The 21,961-nt window shown below is 36.2% G+C and overlaps 1 protein-coding gene and 1 long non-coding RNA gene across 2 annotated transcripts in view; both read right to left on the minus strand.

The window, feature by feature from the left end:
* ARID2 (AT-rich interaction domain 2) overlaps positions 1 to 21,961 on the minus strand; it is a 169,453-nt gene that overhangs the window by 129,258 nt on the left and 18,234 nt on the right. The gene's annotated exons all lie outside the window — the stretch shown is intronic.
* Positions 4,268 to 21,634, minus strand: LOC121038686 (uncharacterized). The gene is made up of 3 exons (XR_005794447.1): positions 21,624 to 21,634; positions 13,382 to 13,392; positions 4,268 to 4,994 (listed from the first exon to the last, which is right to left on the minus strand). It is a non-coding gene; the product is annotated as an uncharacterized LOC121038686 (long non-coding RNA).

The raw sequence follows: 21,961 nt of genomic DNA on the forward strand, positions 1-21,961 counted from the left end.
ATTGGCAACAACTGCAATCTGAAAAACCAGCTTCCTCTAACAGTTAACAAAAGGTTTATTGGTACTTACTTGTAAGGGAAATTGTAATCAAGAGTTCCAGCACTGCCATGTATTGAAACACTAATGGAAAGCCATTCCAAATTGTAAAGAAGCATGCCACAATTGCTATGTTTAAGCACACACCCCAAACATATGCACACATTATGCATACATACACACAAAGAAAAAAGAATAGCTGACCTACTAACCTCAAAATTTTGTGTGACTCAAATGAAATATATACAAATGATCTTTGGCAAATATGCTATATAAATGTAAGTAAGGTCCCTTGGAAAAGTGTTAAACTAAGATGTAAAGAAGAAAACATAAATGGAAATGAAAAAAAATTAGCAAAGTCAGCCCTAGCTTATACTATGTAACCTTTTCCAAAATGATGGAAGGAACACATTAAGGTACTTTATTCTTATAATAACACTAAAATCTAGATTATTAAAAACCTGAAATCAGAAAATTTACTAATGCCATCAGACTGGTATTATAAAATTAGAACCAGTAAGTACAGCTAGTATTTGTTATTTTCTTGTAAACTCAAAATCTCACTATTTGGGGGATGCCTGGGTGGCTCAGTGGGCTAAGTGTCCGACTTTGGCTCAGATCATGATCTTGCAATTCACAAGTTTGGGCCCCACGTCGGGCTCTGTGCGGACAGCTCATAGCCTGGAACCTGCTTCAGATTCTGTGTCTTTCTCTCTTCCTCTCCCCACTCACACTCTGTCTCTTTCTCTCTCAAAAATAAACATTTAGGGGCACCTGGGTGGCTGAGTCAGTCGAGCTACCGACTTTGGCTCAGGTCATGATCTCATGGTTCATAGGTTCGAGCCCCACGTCAGGCTCTGTGCTGACAGATCAGAGCCTGGAGCCTGCTTTGAATTCTGTCTCCCTCTCTCTCTGCCCCTCTCCCACTTGTGCTCTGTCTCTCTCTCTCTCTCTCAAAAATAATGTAAAAAATGCTTTTTTCAAAAATAAACATTTAAAAAATGTTTTTAAAAAGCCTTGCTATTTGGAAATAATTTCAGATTCAATCATCAATGGATCTGCCTTCAAAGGGTTTCCCTCATTCAGCCAATACAATATTCTTTAAGGACATGTATAAATTGAAGTCTTATAAACCAGATACAAGATAATGAATCCAGTAGGCCACTACATAAAAAGAAGTTCTACTCAAAGCAAGGATGCTTAATGCTCCAGTCACAGGAGAAACTAAGTATCTTACTACTGCTTTTTCTTTTATGCTGTCACCCTTTCCACTTCACCAAGTGTACAGGGTACACATATCCCCAATTAAGTCTATTTTTTGCAAGAATTTGTAAAATAATTGGATTTGATTCTTTTTTTTTCATGTTTGGTAGAGCTCACTAGTGAAAGCATCTGGGCCTGGGTTTTTCTTTGTGGGTAGTTTTTTGATTACTAATTCAATCTTTTTACTTCTCATAGACTATTCAGATTCTCTATTTTTCTTGAGTCAGTTTTGGGAGTTGTGTCTTAGGAATTTGTCCATGTCATATAAATTATCTAATTTATTGGCATGGACTTGTTATTCCTTTAACAATCCTTATTTCTGTAAGAACAATAATTATGTTCCATCTTTTAACTCTCATTCTGGTAATTTGAGTCTTTTTTTTCTTCTTGGTCAATGAAAAAAAGACCCTCCTAGCAAAAGTGTTTGTCAATTTTGTTGATATTTTCAAAGAACCAGCTTTTGGTTTTATTACCTTTCTATGGCTTTATTTCCTTTGATTTCTGCTATAATTTTTATAATTTCCTTCCTTTTCTTGGTTTAGTTTTAATTTACTCCTTTCCAGTGTCTTAAAGTAGCTTGGGTTGTGGACACCTTTCTTCTTTTTAGGCATACATTTAAAATTATAAACATCTTTCTAAGCACTGCATTAGCTATAGTCATGTTTCGTATGTTGTGTCTTCATTTTCATTCATCTCATGGTATTTCCTACCTTCACTTTTGATTTTCTTTTTGTCCCATTGGTTATTGAAGTGTATCTTGCTTAAGGGGTGCTTGGGCAGCTCGGTTAAGCATCTGACCCATGATTTCAGGTCAAGTCATGACCTCACGGTTCGTGAGTTTGAGACCCACGTCAGGCTCCGCACTGACAGCATGGAGCCTGCATGGGATTCTCTCTCTCCCCCTCTGTTTCTGCCCCTCCCCTTCTCCCTCCTTCCCCTCCTTTCTCTCTCAAAATAAATAAACTTAAAACAAAAAAGAGTATCCTGTTTAAGTTCTACACATTTGTGAGTTTCCCAGGATTGTTTATTTCTAGTATCATTCATTGTGGTTTGAAACTATGCCTTGTATTAATTCTATCTTTTTAAATATATTGAGGTAGGTTCTATAGCCTAGCATATGGTATTTCCTGGAAAATGTTCCATGTGCTCTTTAGAAGAATACATATTCTGCTATTGTTGGGTAGAGTGTTCTATAGATGTCTATTACATATAGTTGTCTGTTCAAGACTCTATGTTGCTTTTTAAAAAAAATTTTTTTAATGTTTATTTTTTGAGAGAGAGACAGAGTGAGGGCAGGGGAGGGGCAAAGAGGGAGGGAGACACAGAATCCAAAGCAGGCTCGAAGTTCCAAGCTGTCAGCACAGAGCCCAACACGGGGCTTGAATTCAGACTGCAAGATCATGACCTGAGCCAAAGTCGGACGCTTAACCAACTGAGCCTACCAGACACCCCTAAGACTTCATATTTCTTCTTAATCTTCTGCCTCATTGTTCTATCCAATACTAAAAATGGGGGAGCCATAACTATTGTCTATTTCTTCATTTCTGTTAGGTTTTGCTTCATTTCTCAGGGCTTTGTTGTTAGATGCATGTATGTATAATTTTATCTTTCCTAATGAAGTGACACTTGTATCATTATCTCCAATGACTTTATTTTTTATCATTTTAAAGTGTATTTTATCTGATATTAGCATTAACCACTCTGGCTTTCTTATGGTTGCTGTTTGCATGATATACCTTTTGCCATACTTTTAGTTCTGATATATTTGTATCTTGCATCTAAAGTATGTCTCCTAAAGAGAGCATATGGTTAGATCCTGTACCTATTTTTTTTAATCCAGCCTGATAACAATGCCTTTTGATTATTTAATACATTTTCATTTAATATCATCAATACAGCTGGATTTATGTCTACTACCTTACTTTTTGTTTGCCACGTGTCTTATATTTTTGTTGCTCTTTTCCTCCTTTACTGCTCTGTTTTGCATTAAGTGCATATTTTCTAATGTAGTATTTTAATCTTTTTAGTGATTTTTTTTAAAGTTACTCCCTTCATGCTTGTTCTAGGGCTTTCCACACATATTTTATCAGATTAGGCTTCAGATTTATACTAACTCCAATGAGATATAAAAACATTATTCCTATACAGCTCTATTTCTTTTCCCCCCTTTTTGAGCTATTATTGTTATATACACACTACATCTATAAATGTTATAAACTCAATAATAAAATATTACTCAAAGTATAAATGTTATAACTATTACCTTATATTATTAGGACCTTTAAAGAAGCTGAGAGAAGAGAGCAAGTATATACTTATAGCTTTTATTAACCTCACATTTATCATTTCTGGTTCTCTTGATTTATTCCTGTGAATTCAAGTTACCATGTGGAGTCATTTTTTTTAGTTTAATACAGCTTTGCTCCCATAAACTTCCTTTATGCTGTTATGAGCATATATACTACATTTCTATGTGTTATAGGCTCAAAATACATTATATACTTATTGTTTACACAACTGCTTTTAAAATCAGTAAAAGGGAGGAGAAATATGCATTTATATTATCTTTTATTATCATGCAATTATCTATACTGATGCTCTTGTGTGGGGGGATTGGGGGGGGTGTTAGAATTACTGTGTGGGGCCATTGCTTTTAGCCTAAAGAACTTTCTTTAGTGTTTCTTATAAAGTGGGTCTGCTAGCAACAAATCCTCTCAGTTTTGTGTGTCTGAGAATGTTTTTATTTAGCCTTCCTTTTTGAAAGATAAAATTCTTGGTTGGCAATTTTTTTCTTTTTCTCTTTCTTTTTTTTCTTTATTTTTGAGAGGCAGAGAGAGACAGAGCACAAGGTGGGGAAGGGCAGAGAGAGAGGGAGACACAGAATCCAAAGCAGGCTCCAGGCTCTGAGCTGTCAGCACAGAGCCCGATGCAGGGCCCAAACTCACGAACTGTGAGATCATGACCTGAACCGAAGTCAGACAGCCACCCAGGCACCCAGGTTGGCAATTTTTTCTCTTTCAGCACTTCTGATTGTGTTATCCCACTGTATTATGCCCTCTGTCTGATAAGAAACTAACTATTAATTTTACTGGGGGTTCCCTTGTAAGTGATGAGTTGCTTTTCTCTTCCTGCTTTCAAGATTTTCTCCTTTTCTTTGACTTTCAGCATCTTTATTTTGAGGCGTCTGTGAATCTCTTGCAATTTATCCTACTTGGAGTTCACTAAGGTTCCAAAATATGCAGATGAATGTTTTTCAGTTAATTTGGGAAGTTTCACCCATTGTTTCTTAAAGTATGCTCTTTCCTTCCCTTGGTATTTTCATTACATATATGCTAATACAGTTAATGGTATCCTACATTTCTCTGAGATTCTGTTCATTATTCTTCACTCTTTTTTGTTCTTCAGAATGCATAATCTCTATCAATCTAACTACAAATTTGCTAATTGTTTCTTCTGCCAATTCAAGTCTATCATTGAGCCCCTCTAGTGAATTTTTCATTTCATACTTTTCAAACTCAGAATTTCCAACTAGTTTTTTATAATTTCTCTTAATTGACATTCTCTATTTGATAGAAACTGTCATCATACTTTCCCTTACTTCTTTAACCCTGGTTTCTTTAGTTCTCCAAATATATTTATAATAGCTAATCTGAAATCTTTGTTAAATCTCACATCTGACCAACTCAATTGGCTCTCTGAGGTCATACTTTCCTGTTTCTTTCCATGTCTTCTAATACTGTTGGAAACTGGACATTTTAGATTCTGTACTGTACCGACTCTGGATATTGGTTGCCTCCCTCTGGGGTTTGTTATTGTTATTTATTTGTTTATTGTATTAACTCATTGCTTAGATCATTTCAGTGAAGTCTATTCCCTCATCTTTCCTCAGTGTGAAGCCCCTGGTGTTCTTCATCAGGAGGCACAGTCTTGGGTATTCCCAAAGTTACCATGAAATGACAGCAGTTTTGGCAGGGCTCCCTGTCTCTTTCCCTTACAAAACCCAGCTTTTAAGCAGCACTACTTGTCAGCTCATTGCTCTATTGTTTTCAACGATACTGAAGCATAAACTGCTCCACACAAATCTCAGTTCCTTTGGAGGGAGCTCAATATTTGCGATTTATTCTGACCCTAGGAGGTTTCCTTCAAGCTCAGTATTTCCCTGGTTCCCTCCAGCAAGCTAGCCAAAATATCCTTTATTTACCTCCAATGCATCTACCAAACTCTTCCTCATTGCCTTCACAACCTCCACTGTTTTTGAGAATATCCGTAGGCTTGATATTTTCCACACATTGTTACAAATAAAGTTAGTTACTTTGGAAAGAGATGTAGAACTCTCTATTGTATAACTCTCTGAGCCATGGGTCTGAGAGCAGGGATAGCGGCTCACTATATAGAATGACAACCCAACTTTGAGACCAAAATGCTTGGTAGCGTGGAGGGAACTTGCATCTTTCTCCCAGTGTGGAACTGCTACCTGAAGAGCTGAGACATGAGTAATTCTCAGTGGCACTGTGTACAAGCAGCATTTCTGTGCCATGAGGGGGATTAGCAGAAGTAAGCCCCTGCCTCTCAGGCCCACATGCCCAGAACATGTAGCCTCAGCAACATGTAGCTGGGCAGAATGAGAAATCCTGACATCTGCTCCTCTCAGGAAGGTGCCCTCCAACTAGGTGGTGAGGAGAGAGGGAATCCTGTGTTCTTGGCTGCACCAGTGTGGAGTGCAGGTTCCATCTTGTTGAATTAGAAAAGGGGAGAGAGGAAGCAAGTCTTGGTTCAAATACCACAGACTTGGGCTGTTCTTCCCAAGTTTTAGCAGATTTTCTTTCTTCATTTGTTGTAGACCCTTAGGACCATTTTCAGACTTTAAATGACTGCTATCAAAACAAGTAATTTTTGCCAGTTTCACTGGGAAGTGGGTCTGCAAAGATCCTTATGATGTCCTGCCAGAAGCGGGCTGTCCCAACAAAACTTACTCCTCAACTGTCTCTTAATGATTTAATGCATCTCCCTCACCATCCCCTTCCCCCAAAACAGGAAATGACTACCAGCAACAGGGGTAAAGAAGATTTTTTCACACACTACCAAAGAGAAAGATATACGAACTATAGTTTTACAGAAACATTCTATAGCACACACCACCACTCTCCCCAGAACCCACAGATTGTTGGTGTTTTTAGTGACTTGACATACTTGCTCAGTCATTAGAGATTTCCTCATTACCTGGATTATTCAAAGCTTAGAAAAAACTTATTTAAAAAAAATTTTTTTTAACTTCACTTATTTATTTTGAAAGAGAGAGAACGTGTGCAAGTCGGGGAAGGGCAGAGCAGGAGAGAGAGAATCCCAAGCAGGCTCTGTCCTCTCAGCATACAGCTCAGTGAGGGGCTCAATCCTGTGTACACCATGAGATCTTGACCTTAACCAACTGAGCCACCCAGGCCCCCTAAAAAAATTTTATTTTAAAATAACTCTATAAAAGAAACCATTTAAACAAAAATTTTAAGTTCTATTTCCCTAAATAGATCTCTTTTGTAAACAGAAATTTTCACCCACCTAATTGCCCTAAAGTGCCTTTAAGTCATTTAAGATACAATCATCTGAATTTAATTACTAAAGGGAATCCTAAATATATAAAACTGCACTTTGTATAATAAACTATTATTAATTTCTACTAGAAATGCCAACTTATCAAAAGGACTTAAATGATCACTAAGAGTACATTCATTAGGATTATTCAAATAGGATTATTTTTCTGCATATGGCAAGGGGAGAGGAGAAGGAAAATTACAAGCATGTTATTTTGAAGGTGAAGTGACACATTGGTCTTATGTTAGAATATTAACAGCTAGCTGAACTTAGAGTTAACTACAAGATACTAAAAAACTTCAATATTGAAATACTGAAAGCAGCAGATGAGTATGTATATCTAGGAATAAGTCTAACTCATTTATACTATCTTTAAAGAATGAAAACTATCTTTAAATGTGTGATGTAAATATTATTGAAAAAAAAAACACCCTAAAAATCATGTAGTTAGGGCATCTAAAAGTACTGACTGAAGCCCAGCCATTAAATTGTAAATCATAAATCCTTAAAGCAAAGAGTGGAAACACTGGGACTTCTAATTTCAGCCAAGACAGATATAGTGGTCAGATTTTATGGAAATCTGGATGTACAACAAAAGAATAAGAGAAGGGAGAATGGTAACAATGTGAAAAAACACATGACATTTAAAAAAAATGTTTAAATCTCTTTAAAAGGTAACTTTTAAAACAATTAATTACTATGCAGTGTTTAGTTTACAACATTCATAGAAGAAAAAATCATTCTTATTCTTATTTTATATAAGAAAATAAAAGCACAAAGGCCAAAAGGGGAGAAATGGAAGTACAATATTCTAAGGTAATTATACTACATGTATAACATTAGTACATGGTAGACTACAGAAAGTTAAAGCAATCTCTAAAGCAAAGAGTTACAGCTGATATACAAATCCAAGAGATAAAACTGAACCATAAAAATACTCAATTCAAAAGATGGCACAGGAGGAAGGAAACAAAAAGCAGACAAGACAAACAGAAAACAGAAAGATGGTGAATTTAAACCTAACCAGATCATTAGTCACATTAAATGTAAATGGTCTAAACACCCTCAACTAAAAGGCAAAGATTATCAGAATAGAAAAAAAGGCCAGCCCAACTATACTGTATGTCCAAAAGTGCACTTTAAATATAAAGAAACAAATATTTAAAAAAAAAAATTTTTTTTTGTTTATTTATTTTTGGGAGAGACAGAGCACAAGCAGAGGAGGGGCAGAGAGAGAGAGAGAGGGAGACAACGAATCTGACGCAGGTCCCAGGCTCTGAGCTGTCAGCACAGAGCCCAACTTGGGGCTCAAACTCACAAACTGCAAGATCATGACCTGAGCTGAAGTCAGATACTTAACCGACTGACCCACCCAGGTGCCCCAAGAAACAAATAGTTTTAAAGGAAAAGAATGGAAAAAGAAAAAAAAAAAAAAAAAACACCACATACCATACTGACATTAGTCAAAAGAATGCTAGAGTGACTATATGAATATCTGACAAAGTAGATTTCAAGTCAAAAATATTACCAAGGATAAAGATAATTTCTTGGTCATAAAAGAGTCATTTTACCATGAGGACATACACTAGAAACATTTATGTACCTATTGAGAGAGCTTCAAAAATACATCAAAACTGATAAATACCAAGGTGAAATAAGCAAATCCATAATTATTGTCAGAGATAAGCTATACTTCTTTATTAATAACTAAGAGAATAAATAGAAAATCAAGGATACATTAGAGTTGGGTAACACTATCAACATATGTAATCTGACGTTTATAAAAAACTTCAATGAACAACAGCAGAATACACTTTCTTCTCATGTGCACACAGAACGTTTACCAAGAAGGACCACACTCTAGACCACAAATCAACTCTCAATAAATTTAAAGAGATTCAAGGCATTAAAAGTATGCTTTCTGACCACAATGGAATGATATTAGAAAATGGTAACTGAAGGATATCTGGAAAAGCCCAACACTTGGATATCAAATACTTCCAAACCTATGGGTCAAAGAAAAACTCAAAGGGGAAATAACAAAGATGTTGAATGAAATGAAAATTAAAATACAACATATCAATATTTGTGAAATGTCACTAAGGCATTACTTAAGGAAACTAGCAGTACTAAACAATCCATATGTGACAGCATATGCAAAATTTTAGTCAAGAGTAATCATACATTTAAATATAAAATTGAAAACTACATATTATTCTACAATGTATATATATATCAAATCATTACACTGTGCACTTTAAATATATATAGTTGTCAATTATTTCTCAATAAAGTTAAAAGAAAACACCTACAACTATAAAACACCTAGAAAACAGGAGAAAATATTTGTGACCTTGAATTAGCCAAAGATTCCTTAGATATGTCAAAAGCATGATACTTGAAAGAAAAAAACTTGACAAATTTATGTTTATCAAAATTAAAAATTCCTCCTCCTCATAAAAAAATGAAAGGACAAGCTGCAGAGTGGGAGAAAAAATTTGCAAATCACATATTTGATAAGATTCAGATTATATAAAAAAACCCTCTGAATATAAGGAAAGCAAACCAATGAAAAGGTGTACCAACAAACTGGACACTTCACCAAAAAAGATATATGAACAGCAAATAAATACATGAAACATACATCATTAGTCATTAGGGAAAACCAAATTCCAACCATAATTTCACTACATGGGGTGCCTGGGTGGCTCAGTCGGTTGAGCTTCTGACTTCAGCTCAGGTCATGATCTCACAGTTTGTGGGTTCAAGCCCCACGTCAGGCTCTGTGCTGACAGCTCAGAGCCTGGAGCCTGCTTCGGAGTCTGTGTTTCCCTCTCCCCCTGCCCCTCCTCCATTTGTGCATTGTCTCACTCTGTCTCTCAAAAATAAATAAATGCAAAAAAAAAAAACAAAAAAAAAACCACTTAAAAAATATATCACTACAAACCTACTCGGATAGCTAAAATTAAAGGCTGACCATCAGATGTTGTTGATAATGTGGATCAACTAGAACTCCTCTTAGACATTGCTGATAAGAATGTAAAATGTTATAAAACAGTTTGCCAGCTTCTTAAAAAGTTAAACACATTTACCATATTACCAAACCATTTCACTCCTAGAGAAACGAAAGTATAAATCCATTTAAAAGATTTGTGCAAAAAAAATTAATATATATTTATAATAGCCCCAAACCAGATATAACCCAATTGTGGCATACCCATATAACAGAATGCTACTTGGCAACAAAACAAGACTGAACTTTGATACAACAGAGAAGGATCGCAAAATAATTTTGTTAAATGAAAAAAGAGTACACAGTATATGATTTCACTTAAATAAATTCTAGAAAATGCAAACTAATTTGTAATTACAAAAAATTAGTGGCTGCCTGGGACAAGTGGGATGGAAGAATTACCAAGGGACACACAGAGACTTTCGAGAGTGATGGATACGTTTCTTATCTCAATTGTGGTGATGATTTCCCGGGTGTATACCTATGTCAAGTCTTACCAAAATGGATACTCTGTACATGTTTAGTTTATTGTATTAATTATTTCTCAATAACTGTTTTAAAAAACATACTGAAAAGAGAATAAAAAGACAAGCAACAGTTTATGAGAAAGTTAAGTGCAAATCATGTATCTGATAAATACTTTATACCCTGGAGCGCCTGGGTGGCTCAGTCAGTTGAGTATCCAAGTGTTGATTTTGGCTCAGGTCATGATCTCACAGTTGTAAGACTGAGCCCCATGTCGGGCTCCTCACTGAGCGTGAAGCCTGCTTAAGATTCTCTCTCTCCCTCTCCTTCTGTCCTCCCCATGCATATATGCACGCACTCTCTCTCAAAGAAAAGAAAAAAAAATAAATAAAAAGGAAAACACTTGAACAGATACTTCACCAAAGAAGATATGCAGATAGCAAATAAACATCAAAAATGCTCAACATCACTACTCATTTAGGGAAATGCAAGTTCTAAGAACAATGACAGCCTATGACACTTCTTTTAGGATGGCTAAAAATAAGAAATGAATACTACCAAGCCCTTAACAAGCATGGGAAGCAACTGGAATTTTCATACATTGCTGATGAGAATGTAAAATGGTTCAGCCATTCCCAAAAATGGTTTAGCAGCTTCAAATACAATATGTATTAACAGTTTGACCCAGTAATTTCATTCTTTAGTATTTACCCAAATGATGTGAAAACTTCTATTCACACATAAACTTATATGAGAATGTTTACAGTATTTATAATCACCAAAACCTGGGAAAACCCCAACCTCCCTAAACTAAGAAATGATAAAGAATCTGCAGCATATTCATACAATGGAATACTACTTAGCAATAAAAAGGAGCGAACTATGGACACAGGCAATACGTATGATTTTCAGAAGCACTATGTTAAGTAAAGGAAGCTGGACTGAAAAGTCTACATATGGTATAATTTCATTAATCTGACATTCTTAAAAAGGCAAAATTAAAGGGGTATAAAACAGATAAGTTGTTACAAGGGATAGAAGATGGAATGCTAGGCTACCTAAAAAGGACACAGAGCAATTTGGGGGGTGATGGAAATGCTCTCTAGATCTTCATTCTGGTGATGCTTATACAACTGTTCACATGTGTCAAAACTCACAGAGCAATATACTAAAGAGTGACTTTTACTGTGTGTAGATTGCACTTAATTAAAAAAAAAAAAAAGGTTTCATTGCCTAAATAATGTCAAGCAAAAAAACACTCTACATAATTCCAGCAATTTTCTTCCTTTTTTCAAATGTTTATTTATTTTTGAGAGAGCACAAGCAGGGGAGGGGCAGAGAAAGGGGGACAGAGGATCAGAAATGGGCTCTTCACTGACAGCAGCAAGCCCAATGTGGAGCTTGAACTCATGAACTGTGAGATCATGACCTGAGCTGAAGTCGGACACTCAACTGACTGAGCCACCCAGGCACCCCCAACCCAGCAATTTTCTAATCTGCATGTCTTCTCTTCTTCACTTCATACAATCATTGTTCTGGGTTCCACCAGCAAGTACAATCAGAAAGCACAGGATAAGGGAAGAAAATTAGGCTCTGTGGTAAAGGTTAGTTTATTACTAAAAATAAATTTAAGCAGTTAAGCACATTAGTTTTATAGATGAAACTAGATGAGAAATAATGACCACTTAAACTGCTTTAGGAAGATGGAATGATTTATTTTCTATTTTCACATCTATGTGTAAAACACACAAGCATATTTATTTGTAACATTTTTATTTGTAATATTCTACAAATGTTAAATACTCTGAAAACAAAATGGTTCTGTCATCCATATATACCCCTCAAACAAAAAACAGAGAAAGCTCATGAACTATATAAAAGTGACAAATTCTGTAAGTTTTAGTTCTCTCATTAAAAACAGTCTCTAAGTTTCCTCCTTCAATTATTTCCCTCTTCTACAGGTAAAACATTTTATCACTTTAATGGAATTTATTGCTGTTACACTATGTGAGTATAATTTCTGTCTTATAGAGTCAATAGTAATCCACAATTCTTATAAACCTATTAAGTTAAAACTTTTCACTGGAGAAATCATCCTGGTCTTTCACCAACAGTACATACATAAAACATTTAGTGTAGTACCCAGGACACAGTAAGCACTCAGTAAATAGTAGCTACTACAGATCACAATATGTTAAAAGTCAATTATCCTATCATAAAAGGTATTCAAAATGCACTGTAACCAGAACAGCACAATTTTATATATGAGGAAGGAGACAGAAATTGTTAGATACATTTATTTCCTTCTTATCTCTTCATAAAAATACTTGAATACTCTTAAGATGTTCTGACAACTTGAAAAAAAATTAATAATCACTTATAGTAGCCATTACCTGTAAAAGTAAGATATGGCTTTTGATTCCTGAAAAGGTAAAAGACCAGCACCATCTGCTGGTTGTTGTTGCCTTCCCAGACACCAGGAACTCCACTCTACTCTGGAGAGGACAGTAGACGCTAGATTGCTGAATCTCAGAATCTAGTTCAAAAACAGTGGAGCACACAGATAATGCTAGGGCATGGTTAGGGAGTCACAGAGCATATAAAAGCCAGCATCCACTGATGGGGAGAATAAACTGAGGTTAGGAATTCTAGCTGTGTGCCTTTTTACTAGGCTGGATTTTCTTAGGTAGATTATCAGCCATGCTACCATTACCTTAGTATAGGAAAGCAGCAGAAACAGCCAGACAGCAGGACTAAAACAGAAAAGAGGGAGGCACCCTACTGAGATAAGCAGTGCCTGCAGAGAAGTATCCCTAAGAAACAAGAGCCACGTGTATGTAAAATGCCAAGAATGGTAGAACTCAGCGTATGTCCACCTCTCACTCTAAATGCACCAGCATCTCGGGGTGCCTGGGTGGCTCAGTCAGTTAAATGTCCAACTTCACCTCAGGTCATGATCTCACAGTCCACTCCATGGGTTCGAGCCCTGCGTCAGGCTCTGTGCTGACAGCTTGGAACCTGGAGCCTGCCTCAGATTCTGTGTCTCCCTCTCTCTCTCTCTACCCCTTCCCCGTTCACACTCTCTCTCTCAAAAATAAATAAACATTAAAAAATATTTTTTTTAATTCACCAGCATCTCAGGATGATAAAAGAGTAACAAACAGGAAGAAAAAAAATGAGGAAATATTTAATAATTACTAATAAAGGAAGAGGAGACAAACACCCAAACCCACATCCACACTGAAAAGAACAGGAAATAACCTCTGAAGCAGAACTAATTGAAAGAAGAATTTTAAACATTCATAGTGTATAGACTTAAGAGAAACATGTAGTAGAAATATAAAGCAGGAATAAGCAGTTAAGAACAAAGAGGATACTGTTTGTGATTTTTAAATTTTGGGGCGCCTGGGTGGCGCAGTCGGTTAAGCGTCCGACTTCAGCCAGGTCACGATCTCGCGGTCCGTGAGTTCGAGCCCCGCGTCAGGCTCTGGGCTGATGGCTCGGAGCCTGGAGCCTGTTTCCGATTCTGTGTCTCCCTCTCTCTCTGCCCCTCCCCCGTTCATGCTCTGTCTCTCTCTGTCCCAAAAATAAATAAAAACGTTGAAAAAAAAATTTAAATTTTAAAATGGTTTGGATAACAGAACGGATAGAACCAAAGTACAATGTAGTAATCTTTAAGACTAAGTCCAGGAAGGGGCGCCTGGGTGGCTCAGTCAGTTGAGCAACCGACTTCGGCTTGGGTCATGATCTCATAGTTCGTGAGCTTGAGCCCCGCATCTGGCTCTGTGCCGACAGCTCAGAGCCTGGTGTCTGCTTCAGATTCTGTCTCCCTCTCTCTGACCCTCCCCCACTCATGCTCTGTCTCCCTCTCTCTCTCTCTGTCAAAAATAAATAAACATTAAAAAAAAAAAATTTAAGACTAAGTCCAGGAAATGTCCCATAGAGCAGCAGAACGAGATACAAAGAACTTTAAAAGTTAAAGTGATCTAGAGAGGGGTGACTGACTGGGTGGTTCAGATGGTTAAGTGTTCTGACTCTTGGTTTTAGCTCAGGTCATGATCTTACAGTTCATGGGTTTGAGCCCCACGTCAGGCTCTGTGCTGACAGCGTAGAGTCTGCTTGGGATCTCTCTCTCTCTCCTTCTTCCTCTGCCCCTCCCTGGCTTGGTCTCTTTCTCTCAAGAAATTAAATAAATAAATAAATAAATAAATAAATAAATAAATAAATATTTTTAAAAAATGATCTAGTATAAGTAGTATAAGTATCAATATCTACCTAACAACAATTCTATAACCAAAGAAAAGAATAAATGAAGGGGAAGAAATTTAAAAAATAATGGCCAAGAATTTCACAGAATTCAATATATGAGATCTTAGATTGAAATGGCTTAGAGTGCTAAGAATATAAAAGCCTATACCTAAGCATACTAGAGTGAAAGTTAGGCCTTTCCAAAACAAAACAAAAAAATTACTCAAAAGCTTCCAACAAGGGGAAGAGGAGAGATCACATAACAAAAGAACAAGATCAAGTATCAGACTTTTCACAAGCAACAAACACCAGGCCAACAAGAGGACAATGAAAGCTTACCCTCAAAATACTAAGGGGGAAAAAAACCTCATACTTAGAATTTCATAACAAAGTAAATTATCACTTAAGCATGAGTGATAAATAAAGATATTCTAGGTATATAACCTCTCAAAGTTTGCCACAAAAAGACCCTCTTTCAAAGCTTCTGAAGAATGCAATCTGGCAGGATGAGAAATGAACTCAGATAAAAGCAACAAAATACAGAAGTCAGGAAAAGTTTTAGAAGATTCATCTTTTTATAAAAGTATATTCATAAAAATAAGTAATTAAAATATCACATCAACCTATTCCAACAAAATAGGGGTACCAAGGGGAGTATGCTAAGGATCTTGGTATTTACTGGGTAGGAAGAGGAGAGGACATAGACATTAAATTCAGACACTGAAGGGATAAAATATAAAATGGCAGAGATAAACTTTAATGTAACAATAATCATATTAAATATAAATGGATTAAACTCAAAAGACATGTTCTTAGATTAAATGTAAAACCAAGATTCAACAAAAATAAAACATAAAGGATAACGAAAAGTATCTGAAAAATATGAGAAAAATATGAACCAAAAGAAAGTCACTGTTAATATCAAAAGAATTAAACTTCAAGGTGGGGAGCCATAAGACACAAGCAGATATATAACAGCAAGATAAAATGAAAGTGAATATGCAGCCTCAATGTACATGAAGCAACAACTGAAAATTTTGGTGCACCAGCAATAGACAGACAATTCTAACTGGAGGTTTTTACATGCCTTTGGAAAAGTATGAAGCAAAAAAACAAATGCAAAGACTTGAAAGATTTGAAATATACCACCTTGAAAGCCTGACGACATGACATAAATGACATTACAACATAGAATGCATTCTTCTTGAGCTTACATAGAACGTTCATAAAAATCAATCACATAATAGGCCACAAAAGATACCTTGTTACATGCACCTGGCCATCAAAATATAGGCTATGTTCACAAATTTTAAAGCAATAAAATTAAAACCAAAATAAAGAAGATAACCAAAAGAGAACTTTAAAAATCTTTTACCTGGATTTAATCTGTGGATTAAAGAGCAGGAAATTCCAAGTATAATACTTAGTAGAGGATGACAAAGGAAACACAGGTCAAAGATGTGAAATTTGGCTAAGTCGTAAAAAAAATGTAAAGATTTGAAAACATTTATCGGAAAATAAGAATCATAAAATATAAAAGAAAATAAGAATCATTAAACAAGCTCCAGAATACTATCAAGTAATATAAAATACATGAAAAAATGCTTGTTTGGCTATAAACCCCCCTAAAGAATTGTGAAAAAATTGTTTCCTATTTGTTTTACTTTATGAGGTCTATAAAAATTAATGTATATATCTGAATACATTTTCCTTCACTTAAATAAGATGTACCAATTATCTTCACAATTTAAAAAATTACACTAATTTGATTTTGAAACAAGACCTAAAATTTCTTATATCATACTGCAATTTAAGTGAACTATTACATCGAATCATAATTTTTTCCTTTGATGGAAAAAACTACACTCAAAAGTACTCATTTTAATAAACTGCTACTTCATTCTACTTTTTTGATAAACAGTCTATAAATCAAGTATCTGTATATCAAATTATATTATATTCCCATACACGTGTACATAAATCACTACTCAAGAAATTCAATACACACTCAGACATCTTTGGGGCTGAATGCTTCCTTTAACTTAATACACCACAAATTCTTAAGCCCATAGGTTACTGATTTACAGAGAATTAACAACTTCAAGTTGTTAAGTACAATCTCTTCTTTCTGTGATAACTCAGAAGGCACTTCAGCATCTGGAAACCTATCTCAGGATAATGAATAACACAGACTACCAGCTGTCTACACATACACTCACACACCTATATACCACATGCCATGTATATAAGTATATATAATCCGTGTGTGTGTGTGTGTGTGTGTGTGTGTATTCTGTTCTTTTACCTATTCTTTAAGCAATAAAAGTTTCCTCAAGACATTATCTGTGACTTTTTGGGGAATGTATGAAAGTGTCCTTTGTGGCTTGTTACATGATCAATTTTATGAATGTCTGTGAAAGCTCAAAAAATACATATCCTAGCTTTCCTTGTGTGGCATGAATCTGACTAATGGGATGTAAATGGAAAAGGCATGTGCTCATAAGAGAAAGAGTTCCTCTTCTCTCTTTTTACTCTGTGCCACTGGCTAGAATGAGGAGAATCTATCCTTCTATATATGGTACCACCTATATATGGAGCAGCCATCTATATATGGTAGCGTAAGATGGAAGCCATATGTAAAGGACAGGAAAGAATGGGCTGAGGCTTCCTTTATTTATTTTTAATTTTTTTAAGTTTATTTATTTATTTTGAGAGACAGAATGCAAGTGGGGTAGGGGCAGAGAGAAAGGGAGAGAGAATCAGAAGCAGGCTCTGAACTGTCAGCACAGAGCCCAATGCAGGGCTCAAACCCACAAACCATGAAATCATGACCTGAGCCGAAATCAAGAGTCAGATGCTTAACCAACTGAGTCATCCAGGTGCCCTAAATTTAATTTTATTTTAGAGATAGAGAGAGCATGTGCAGGGAAAAGGGAGGGAAGAGGTGGGGGGCTAGAGAGAGACAGAGACACACAGAGAGAGAATCTTAAGCAGGCTCCAAGCTCAGCATGGCACCTGATGCGTGGGGCTTGATCCCACAACCTTGGGATCCTGACCTGAGCCGAAATCAAGAGTCGGGGTGAGGTGCTCAACTGACTAAGGCACCCAGGCACCCCTGAAGGCTTCCTTTAGAGCTACCTTATCAGTCCTGGACTATTTACGTTTGCACTATGACACTCTAGAGAAACTTATGCCATGTGTAAGCCCCTGTTATTTTAATGGGTATAAAAGAAATTAAACCAGTATCCAGATACCATTTGGAACATCAACTGTTTACCTTGTAGAGTATTAGAAAATCTAAGAAGTTGGATGCATCTACCCTGACTTAATGAAATGTCCTCAAAGTTTGTTTTCCCTATTAATAACTTCCTAATATATATCCAATTATTTAGCTCTTACTTTTTTCTCGATAAAGGAGTATGTGCTATGTCAAGAGATAGTGTAAGCTTTCTACTTACATAGATTCCAGAAAACCCAAAGTTGGGTTGTCCTGAAGGATCACTTTGTCCATGAAAATATAGTTCTTCATAAGGAACCGATAAATGGAAATTCATTATTGTGATCTTAGATAATCACTTAAAGGACTACATTAGAAAAATACTGCATAGCAAATATACTTTTCATTGGATGTCCTTGCTAATGATTAACTGAAAGAACCACGCTGGCTATTTCAATTCAAAAATATAAGATAATTCAACAACCTAGAGGTCTAATTGAAATGCTTTCTCACATTGCATTTCAGAGGACAATAGGAAAAATCTGCAATGAAGTATCAAAGCCTAATTCTAACAACTCTCCATACTAAATATGTGCTAATTCACTTATCAAGGTTCATAACCTCCAGAGTTTAAAAGACTCCTCTCAAGGCACCCTACTCTGCCTGAGTATACTGCATCTTAAATCAAAGCCATTAAAACTTGGCTTCTCTTTTTCAACCAAGCTCTCTATGATTAATCATGTTTCCCATGCAACCCAGAACTGGGGAAGCAATGGGCTTTCACATCTATCTTAGTAAACTAGTTAAGCATTTTTCAAGACTATTCCAGCTGGGTCTATTTTATCTAGCAAGTTTTCTGCTAACAGCAGCATTTTCTAAACTTCACAGTAACCCTGTAAGTAGATATGCATGCTGGGGGCTGGTGAGGCCAAGAGTAGAAGGGATGGGACAATATGTGCTCAATGTGTTTGGAAAATTCCATAGACAGTCACAAGACAATTTATAAGCACATTAGTTTTGAAAAGTGTTGCAGAAAAGAACCATGTTTAACTCTTCTAACAAAGTTGCCAAACTGTATTTAACTCAGAACACTTTTTCCCATAACTCACTAATGAACAGTTTGAGAATACTGGCCTAAGAACCCTTGTGGAGACAACCAGTCCTCAGCCAATCATCTCAAATTGTGCAATGAAGAGGACTTGGTATTTCTTCAAGAGTGTAAACTCCTTTTACTCATAAAAATGACACAGAGAAAGGACTGGACTGAGCTATTCTCTGTAACTCAGGCTGCAGTATGGAAGGCTTACTCCTCCCTGCTGGGTAGCAAGGAGGATATTCCTGAATTTTCTCTGAATCCCATCAGGAGACTCCATATTTTGTCCATGTTACAACTTCCTCTGCTTTTATAGACAAAAGTAAAACCATTCCTGGGATGTTACAAGTAAAAAAGCACAGAAAAAATTACCTTTGTTCTAAATGCTGGATTATCATCATTTGGGAATACCAGTCTTCTCTTTTATTTGTAGTCAGAATGTTGCTCAGTTACATATTTCTTCACATACTAAGATGAGTTAGAGTGGAGGCAATTTTTACGAGCCCTATGATCACTTTTTAAAAACAACTTACAAATGAATATAGAAATGTCCAAACCAAAGCAAATCAGTTTATTATCAAAATAAGATTCAAAATAATCGCAAAGCACTTTCAGGAGAATTTTGAGAAGATATGATCCTATGCACATCCCAGACCATTCTCCTCAGTCCTAAGCACCCTTTCCAAAAGAATCCCTTTTTCTTAACCATACGTACTAGTCATACAAATGTGTGTCCAAGAATACCCTACATTGGAAAACATTCTAAGGAACTCTAAACATGTCAAATATGTTCATCTGTCTTCAGTTCAGTCTGTTTTTGTCATGACTCTGTCTACTTATCCCCACTAGACCCTGTCTCACATGGTTTTAGAAAAATAGAAAGGAGAATGTTGTTAAATTATTTAAGCAAATAAACAGAAGTGCTAAGTTCCAGAGCTTGGGGGGGGGGGGGGGGGGGAAATTAGAGAAAAAATTAAAAAAAGTTCCTTCCAGCACAGAGATAGAAGGTAAAGTGAATTTACATATAAACTGAATCTAAATACAATCTAAAATCTTATATGACTGCAAACTAATAATGATGGAACTACACTCCAGTAAATAAAATGAAGTGCAGCAATAGTCACTTTATCAAATTTACAAGCAACTGGAATTCTCTACTAACCTGCTCTTCTGTAAATTGACAGTCCAATGAAAACTGGTATTTAGAACAACAACCCTAAAGATACTACTACAAGATTCTGAAGTACTTTCTGAATATGACTTCATTGTCTAGTATTTTTTAAGAAGTAAAAAGTTTTCCAAAGAAAACAAAAACACTAATTTACAAGATAAACGTAGGGGTGCCTGGGCGGCTCAGTTGGTTAGGCACCCGACTTCGACTCAGGTCATGATCTCGCGGTTTTTGAGTTCGAGCCTCACATCGGGCTCTGTGCTGACAGCTCAGAGCCTAGAGCCTGCTTCGTATTCTGTGTTTCCTCCTCTCTCTGCCCCTCCCATGCTCATGCTCTGTCTCTCTCTGTCTCTCAATAATAAACAAACACTAAAAAAAATTTTTTTTAAGATAAATAGGGCACCGGGGTGGCTCAGTCGGTTGGGTGACTGAGTCGGCTGGGTGACCTTTGGCTCAGGTCATGATCTCACCATTCATGCGTTTGAGCCCTGCATCAGGCTCTGTGCTGACGGCTCGGAGCCTGGTGCTTGCTTCAGATTCATGTCTCCCTCTCTCTCTGCCCCTCCCCTGCTCATATTCTGTCTCTCATAAATATTGAAAAAAAAATTTTTTTTTAAAGATAAATGAACCCCCATGTTCACTGCACCATTATTTACAATAGCCAAGACATGGAAACCACTTAAATGTCCATCAATGGACAAAACAAGAAAGCAAATGTGGTATGTGTACACAACAGAATATTATCCAGCCATAAAAAAATATGAAATCTTGCCATTTGCAACAGCATGGATAGACCTTGAGGGCACTATGCTAAATGAAACGTCAGACAGAAAAAGATAAATACCATATGATCTCACTTGTATGTGTAATCTAAAAAAATAAAAAAACAAAAAAAGCCCTGAGCTCATGGATATAGCGAACTCATTGGTGCTTGCCTGAGCCGACAGGGTGGAGGATGGGCAAAATGAGTGAAGGGGGTCAAAAGGTACAAATTTCCAGTTATAAAATGAGTAAGTCATGGGAATGTGATGTACAGCACAGTAACTATAGTTAATAATACTATATTACATATGGGAGAGTAACTAGGAGATTGGATCTTGAAAGTTCTAATCAGAAGAAAAAAATAACTATGTATGGTAACAGATGTTAGCTGGACTTAATTGTGGTGATCATTTTACAATACATACAAATATTGAATCATTACATTGTATACCTCAAACTAATATAATGTGTTAATTATACTCCAATTTAAAAAATTAAAAAAAAAAAAAGAATCCACATTTATCTCAATACTTGATAAAAATAATATCCCACTGGGGCACCTGGGTGGCTCAGAGGTTAAGCGTCTGACTCTTGATTTCAGCTCAGGTCAATGATCTCATGGTTCATGGGTTCGAGCAGTGCATCAAGCTCTGCATTGACAATGTGGAGCCTGCTTGGGATTCTGTCTCTTCCTCCCTCTTGGCCCCTCTCCCACTTTCTTTCTCTTGCTCTCTCAAAACAAAAATAAACTTTAAAAAAATAATAATACCCCTTTTTCTGATCAAACCAGACAGGTGTGTTTGCTATTCCTGTCACTATTTTCTCCTATCTCAAATCTATCCCACACACCAGCATTAAGACTAATGTTCCCCAAATATCATTTTCATCAAGAAACTGTTCTGCTGCAAAACAAGTAAATAATATAAATCTCACACCCTCACTATATACAGAATAATAAAAGTCAAACATCCTGATCTGATTTTCAAAATCCTCCATCATATGCTACCAAACCTTGGTCTCCATCTTACCTTCCCCCAATCACATATACAAACCCTCCAAGGGAGCAGGGTTCATTAATACAATTAAAATACATTATCCATACCCTCA

The sequence above is a fragment of the Herpailurus yagouaroundi genome, unplaced genomic scaffold (genome assembly GCF_014898765.1).
Source record: "Herpailurus yagouaroundi ecotype Mexico unplaced genomic scaffold, PumYag 166, whole genome shotgun sequence".
Lineage (NCBI taxonomy): Eukaryota > Metazoa > Chordata > Mammalia > Carnivora > Felidae > Herpailurus > Herpailurus yagouaroundi.